The following is an 8362-nucleotide window of genomic DNA, read 5'->3' on the forward strand; positions in this document are numbered from 1 at the left end:
TTTTCCCAATGGTCACATCTTTCTCCATTAAAGCATAAAATCAAAGCCAGGAATTTAGCAGCAGTACAATGTGTGCATATCATTTTATCATTTGTGTAGATTTGTGTAACTGCCACCACAATCAGGATACAGACTTATTTCACCACTGCAAAGGTACCTCTTGTGCCACCATTTACAGCCACACTTACCTCCCAACACACACTCCAGCCCTACTGCCCACCATTTCTTTGCCTGGATGCCATTAATCTGTTTTACATTTGTATAATTTTGTCATTTTGAGAATGTTATATAAATGGAATCACATAGTATGTGACCTTTTGAGATTGGCATTATTTTTACTCAGAACGGCAACCATTTAAGTTGTTGAGTGTATCAGTAGTTAATTCCTTTTTTATTGCTGAACAGTATTCCATGGTATGGGTGTACCACAGTTTGTGTAATCATTCTCCTATTAAGAGGCATTTTAATTGTTTCTAATCTTTGCTATTATAAATAAAGCTGCTGAATAGTTTTGTACAGGCTTTTGTGGGAACAAAAGTTTTCATTTCTCTGGGATATTCCAGGAGTGAAATTGCTGGGTCATATAGTAAGACTATGTTTAGCTTCTTCAAAGACTGTTAAACTGTTTTCTAGAGTGGCTGTACCATTTCACATGCTGGTCAGCAACACATGGTGGATCCCATTTCTTTGCATATTTTCCAGCATTTGATATTTTTAAAATTTTATTTGTTCTCATTTTGTGTAGTAATAGCTTCTAATGGTCTTAATTGTTTCCTATCTTTTGGGGAAACCATTCAGTCTTTTACCATTAAGTTTAGCAATATTTTTCTGGACGTGTCTTCCCAGGCAAGGGAAACAAAACCAAGAATAAACAATTGGAAATACACCAAACTAAAAAGCTTTTGCACAGCAAAGGAAATTACCAGTAAAACCAAAGGCAAACTACTTAACAGGAGAAGATATTTGCAAATGATTTATCTGACAAGAGGTTAACATCCAAAATATATAAAGAACTCACATAACTGAACACCAAGAAACCAAATAATCCATTAAAACGTGGGCAGAGGAACTGAGACATTTTTTTTTTTCTAAAAAAAGACTTATAGATGGCCAAAAAGCACATGAAAAGATGCTCAACATAACTAATCATCAGGGAAATACAAATCAAAGCCACGATGAGATATTACCTCACACCAGTCATAAAGGTTAATATCAAAAAGACAAGAAATAACAAATGTAGAGAAAAGGGAACCCTTGTGCACTGCCGGTGGGCATATAAATTGATGGAAACTGTGGGGAAAAAAAAACCAATGTTTTCCTCAAAAAAGTCAAAGAAATATCATACAATCCAGTAATCCCATATTTATGCAAGGAAAACAAAAACACTATTTGAAGAAATACATGCAACCTTATGTTTATTGTGGTATTATTTACAATAGCCAAGATATGGAAGCAACCCAAGTTTCCACTCATAGATGAATAAAGAAGGTATGGTACACACACACACACACACACACACAATGGAGTATTACTCAGCCATAGGAAAGAATAAAATTTTGCCATTCACAACAACAAAGATGAACCTAAAGGGTATTATATGCTAAGTGAAATAAGTCCCACAGAGAAAGACAAATACCATGTGATTTCACTTATATGTGGAATCTAAAGGGAAAAACAACAACAACAACAACAAATGAACACACAACCAACAGCAGCAACAGAAAGAGAAACAGACTCATAGAGAAAAAACTAGTGGTTGCCATGGGGGGGGAAGGGGATAGGTTCAATAGGTGAAGGGAATTAAAAGATACAAACTCCCAGTTTAAAGTAAATAAGTCATAGGGATGAAAAGTACAGACAGCATAGGGAATATAGTCGATGACTGTAATATTGTAATAACTCTGTGTGGTGACATATGGTAACTACACTTACTGTAGTGAGCATTTTGTAATGTTTACAATTGTCAAATCACTATGTAATACAAATGAAATTAATGTCAACTAACTTCAATTAAAAAAAGTTATTGTCAGTATTTTGTAATACTCTTTATCAAATTAAGAAAATTTCTCTCTATTCTTATTTTTTCAGTCTTTTTATCTTCAATGTGTGTTGAATTTCATGAAATTATTTTTTCTGCACCAACTATATGATCACGAGATTTTTTTCTTCTTTAGCCTGTTAATATGGTGGGTTACACTGATTGATTTTTGAATATACTATCAGCCTGTATCCTTGAAATAAATCTACTTGATTATGATGTATAATGCTTTGTATATGTTTCTGAATTCTACTTGCTAATATTTTTAAATAATTCCTTCCTTTCGGGGTGCCTGGGTGGCTCAGTCAGTTAAGTTTCTGCCTTTGGCTCAGGTCATAATCCCAGGGTCCTGGGATTGAGCCCCATGTTGGGCTCACTGTGTTGGGAACCTGCTTCTCTCTCTCCCTCTGCCACTCCCCCTGTTTGTGCTTGATTTCTGTCTATCTCTCTGTCAAATATATAAATAAAAATCTTAAAAAACAGAATTCCTTTCTTTCTTCCTTTCTTGTATTTGTCGGTTTTGGTATGAGGATAATTGTAGCTTCATAAATTCCTTTGGGATCTAATTCCTCCTCTTCTAGTTCCTGGAAGAGATTATGTAGAATTGGTGTCATGTGTTCCTTGTATGTTTCATAGAATTCCCCATCGAAATCATCTATCCATATCATCCATGTCATCCTGGAGGTATGTTCTTTGGAAAAAATTTTTAACTATGAAGTCAATTTCCTTAATAGTTATTAGGGCATTCAAATTAATTATTTTATATTGGATGAATTGTGGTAGTTTGTACTTTTGGGGGAATTGGTTCACATCATCTAAGCTATGAAATTTAAGTATATAGAATTACATGTATTATTTCCTTATTATCTTTTTCTATCTGCAGGGCCTGAAATAGTATCTCCTCTTTCATGCCTATTACTAGTTATTTGGTTTTCTTTTTTTCTCTTGTTCACTTCATCTTGTAAGAGACTTGTCAAATTTACTGATATTTTTAAAGAACTGGATTCTTGCTTCATTGTTTTTCTCTATTTTTCTGTTTTAAATATTCTTGATTTCTGATCAGGTCTTTATTATTCTTTTTTCTGATTGTTTTCCATTACTTTTTTTTTTTTTTTAAGATTTTATTTGTTTGACAAAGAGACAGCCAGTGAGAGAGGGAACACAAGCAGGGGGGGTGGGAGAGGAAGAAGCAGGCTCCTAGCAGAGGAGCCTGATGTGGGGCTCCATTCCACAACACCGGGATCACGCCCTGAGCTGAAGGCAGACACTTAACGACTGAGCCACCCAGGTGCCCCTCCATTACTTTTCTTACCCCACACCCGCAGTTCTTTGATTTAGGGGCTTAGATTATTGATTTGATACTTCTCCTATTTTCTAATACAAGCATGAATTGCTATAAATTTCCTTATAAGCACTTCTTTGGATTATCCCATAAAGATTTTTTTTTTCATTTTTATTTTCATCCAGGTCATCATACTTTTTTTTTTTTTTTTTTAAATTTCCCTTGAGATTTTTCTTTGACCCATTACTTAGAAGTGTGATGTTTAGTTTGGACATGCTCCTGTTATCTTTTAGTTATTGATTTCTGGTTTGATTTCCCTGTGGTCAGAAAGAATATTCTGTATGCCTGCAATTTTTTTTTAATTGGTTAGTATTTGCTTAATGACTCAAGGTATGGTCTACCTTGGTACATGTTCAATGGAAACTTGAAAACAATTTGTTTTCTGCTATTGTTGGGTGAAGTATTCTATAAATGTTGACTAGATTCTGGCAACTGATAATGTTAAATTCTTCTATAACTGCCATCTTCTAAGTATTCTTTTTTTAATAATAATATTTTTTTATTATATTATGTTACTCACCATACAGTACATCCCTGGTTTTTGATGTAAAGTTCCATGATTCATTAGTTGTGTATAACACCCAGTGCACCATGCAATACATGCCCTCCTTACTACCCATCACCAGCCTATCCCATTCCCCCACCCCCTCCCCTCTGAAGCTCTCAGTTTGTTTCCCAGAGTCCATAGTCTCTCATGCTTCATTTTCCCTTCTGATTACCCCCCCTTTCTTTATCCCTTTCTTCTACTGATCTTCCTACTTCTTATGTTCCATAAATGAGTGAAACCATATGATAATTGTCTTTCTCTGCTTGACTTATTTCACTTAGCATTATCTCCTCCAGTGCCGTCCATGTTGCAGCAAATGTTGAGAAATCACTCTTTTTGATAGCTGAGTAATATTCCATTGTATATATGGACCACATCTTCTTAATCCATTCATCTGTTGAAGGGCATCTCGGCTCCTTCCATGATTTAGCTATTGTGGACAATGCTGCTATGAACATTGGGGTGCATATGGCCCTTCTCTTCATTATGTCTGTATCTTTGGGGTAAATACCCAGTAGTGCAATTGCTGGATCATAGGATAGCTCAATTTTTAACTTTTTAAGGGACCTGCCCACTGTTTTCCAGAGTGGCTGTACCGATTTGCATTCCCACCAACAATGTAGGAGGGATCCCCTTTCTCCACATCCTCTCCAACAATTGTTGTTTCTTGCCTTGTCAATTTTGGCCATTCTAACTGGCGTAAGGTGGTATCTCAGTGTGATCTTCTAATTATTCTATCAATTATCAAGAGGGTGGCCTTGAAGTCTCTAACTACAATCGTGGATTTGTTGATTTCTTTTTTCACTTCTTTCAGTTTCTGCTTTACAACATGTTGCAACTCTGTTATTGGGTGCATTCACATGGAGTATTGCTATGTCTTCTTGGAGACAGAACCTTTTATCATTATGTAATGTTCTTCTCTGTCTCTGGTAATTTTCTCTGATCTCAGGTCTACTTGATCTGATATTAACATAATTACAGTTGCTTCCCTTTGATTAATGTTTGATGGTTTACTTTTTCTCTACCTTTAACCCACATATATCATCAACATACCATTAGGTCATTTCCTCCCCCACTCTGCCCATGTATTTTCATTAGCCTTTCCAGACCATTTATAGTAAATGTAATTACTGGTACATTAAGGTTTAAATCTGTTTTCTGTTCACTATGATTTCTGTTTTTCTGTTTTCTTTTCCCTGACTTCTGGTTGCTTACTTAAAAATTAAAAATAATTCCATGTTGAGATACCTGTGGTTCTTTTTAGTATATCTCTTTGTGCAGCTTTATAATGGTCATTCTAGATACTATATCATATATTCACAACTTAGTCTTCTTGTGTTGACATTTTACCCACTTAAGTACAGCATGGAAAACTTCTTTCCTTTTACGTCCCTTTCCCTCTCCCTATATATAATGTAGTTTCTTAAATATTACCCTCTACGTGCTTTGACAACTACATTTCAAATTGTTATAATTTTTGTTTCAAATATCAAATATAACTTAGAAAACTAACGAGGAGCAGGAAAATTTACTGTACATGCCACATTTTTGATCTTTCTGTATTATCTTTCTTTTTGATGTTCTAAGATTTCTCATCATTTGATTTTGTTTAGAGAACCTCCTTTACCATTCTTTTAGGATAGATTTCTTGGTAAAAATATTATCATATTTTTCCTTCATCTGAGAATGGCTTGATTTCCTTTTCACTCCTGAGGATGTTTTCAGTAAGTATAGAATTCCCAGTTGACGGTTCTTTATGTTTAGCTCTTGAAAAATACTGTGGTGCTTCCTTCTGGCCATCATTGTTTCTGATGAGAAATCTACTGCCACTGGGATGGTTTTTCTTTTGACAGGTAAAACATAATTTCTCTGTCTTCTTTCTAGAGTTTTTTCCTTTGTCTGTAGTTTTTGGAAACTTCACTAGAAAATGTTTTGGCATGAAATTCTTTGGGTTTATTCTGCATGTGGCTTACTCAGCTTCTTGCTGAGTTTGGGAAGTTTGAAGTCATTATTTCCTTAAATATTTTTCAGCCTCACTCATTTTATCTTCTCCTTCTGGGGTTCTAACAATACAAATCTCTTGTTATAGTCCCACAGGTTCTTGAGGTGTTCTTTTGTTTTTTTTTTTTTTTTTTTTATTCCTTTTGGCCTGATTGAGCTCTGTTGTTTAGATTGGTAATTTCTACTGTTCTCTTTCAAAGGTCACAGATTCTTTCCTCTTTTTTTAAATTTATTATTACATTTTTTACAAATTTCATTTGGTTGCTCTTCATATTTGACATTTTGCTCTTTAATTTCTGACATTTTGCCTCCTTGTTGAGACTTCCTATTTTTTTCATTTGTCCATTTGTGTTTATAAATGCTCCCTGAAGCATTTTCAGGGAGTTTTTAAAAAATTATTTCTTAATATTTTTTAAATTTATTATTTTTTTTTTGTTTACAAATTTCATTTGGTTGCTCTTCATATTTGACATTTTGCTCTTTAATTTCTGACATTTTGCCTGCTTGTTGAGACTTCTTATTTTTTCCATTTGTCCATTTGTGTTTATAAATGCTCCCTGAAGCATTTTCATTATGGTTGCTTTAAATAACGTGTCAAATATGTATATATATAATGTGTCAAATATATATACATATATTTATTTCATATATATATGAATATATATATATATATATATATATATATATTTCATTTCAGACAGGGAATAATTTATTCAAACCCATCAGAGAAATGGACATCTTGGGTCTGTAACAAAGTGTTGCATTTTAAAGTATAGGTAAATAATTGTATATGAGAGTATACATTGATACATACAAATTAACTATCAGAGCACAACTTATCAATGTTCAAAACAGAATAAGCTTCCCTGTGAAAGAAGCACCTTTGTGACAAGGGTCACATTTCACCATCTGGTTGGCTGGCTCAAAACATGCATTGGTGATTCCTGCTATAGAAAGCCATTCATGGCAGGCTTTCTCAGCAGAGGTGATGGGGCATATGTGGCCAGAGGGAAGTGAATGTAGGGATAGGGCACCAGGTTGGTCTGGAATTCTATCAGATCAACATTCAGGGCTCCTTCAAATTTGAGAGAAGCAGTGATCTTCTGCTTCACAGGGCACAATTTGACCTATCAACCTCTGTAGGTTAGTGTAGGTTGGGTGTTCAATATTGAGGTTTCTAGGATGGATGTCATAGATGGTCTCGTTGTCTACCATGAGGGCACAATCAGAGTCCTCCAGGGTGGTGTGGGTAGTCAGGATGGACTTGTAGAGCTCAGTTACAGCTGTAGGAACCTGGGGGGTCTGAGTAAATGGAAAACTGCAGCTTGGACTTCTTGTCATAATTGACAGAAAGATGTTCCATCAGAAGCGAGGTGCACCCAGGACCAGTTCCCCCTCCAAAGCTATAGAAAACCAAGAAGCCCTGAAGACCTGTGCACTGGTCAGTCAGTTTCTAAATTCGGTCCAAGACAAGGTCAACGATCTCCTTGCTGATAGTGTGGTGTCCTTAGGCATAGTTATTGGCAGTATCTTTCTTGCCTGTGATGAGCTGCTTCGGGTGGAAGAGCTGGGGATAGGTGCCAGTGAGAACTTCATCAATGACTGTGGGTTCCAGATGTACAAACTCTGCCTTGGGCGCATGCTTGCCAGCACCCATCTCACTGAAGACAGTGTTGAAGAACTCATCTCCTCCCCCAGTAATCTTGTAACTTGGCATCTGACCATTGGGCTGGATGCCATATTCTAGGCAATACAGTTCCCTGCAGGCATTACCAATCTGGATACCAGCCTGGTCAACAGGGATGGAAATGCATTCACGCATAGTTGCTGCTTTGTGGCTGTCGAGCAGATGGAGGAAAGGAAGAGGAGAGATTGTTGTTTCTTACATTGCTATTCTCAGATGGTCAGTGTAAGAGAACCTTTAAAAACCACGTCAGATAGTTCTAATATCTATGTCATCGTGGTGTTAGAATCTGTGGATTTTTCTCACTCAATTCTAAGTCTCTTTTCTCTGCCTTGCTCCTGCTGAGGGGGGCGTGGGGTGGTGGTGAACATCCTGACCCCAGTAGCCCATCTGTGACACCACCCCAGCAGGGAGGGAAAGGCTATCACATGGCTCCTGAATGGGGGGTAGAGGTTCACTCTCCTGTGTGATCTACACTGACATTATAGAGCCTGGGAGTATTTTGTTATAGCCTGCCAAGGGTAGAAGTCCAGGCACCAGGTGACCTTGGCTAGAAGGAGTGGGAAAAGGACTACAGTTTTTCTTTGGTGTTTGTCTAGAGTAGGGCAATTATTGTCTAAAAGTATTCATTTGTTAGCCTCCCTTTTTCCTATCTTTTGGCTAGAAAGAAAACACTTCTTCCCAGGCCTTTTTTTTTTTTTTTTTTCCCCTCCACCTGTTGACATTTCCTAGTTGTCAGCTTCTCTAGCA

General features: G+C 36.4%; 1 pseudogene; it reads right to left on the reverse strand.

Annotated features, from left to right (window-relative positions):
* Positions 1–6774: 6774 nt before the first annotated feature.
* LOC113241096 (tubulin alpha-1A chain-like) lies at positions 6775–7750 on the reverse strand (annotated as a pseudogene).
* Positions 7751–8362: the final 612 nt, after the last annotated feature.

This window comes from Ursus arctos, unplaced genomic scaffold, assembly GCF_023065955.2.
Source record: "Ursus arctos isolate Adak ecotype North America unplaced genomic scaffold, UrsArc2.0 scaffold_30, whole genome shotgun sequence".
Taxonomy (NCBI): Eukaryota; Metazoa; Chordata; class Mammalia; order Carnivora; family Ursidae; genus Ursus; species Ursus arctos.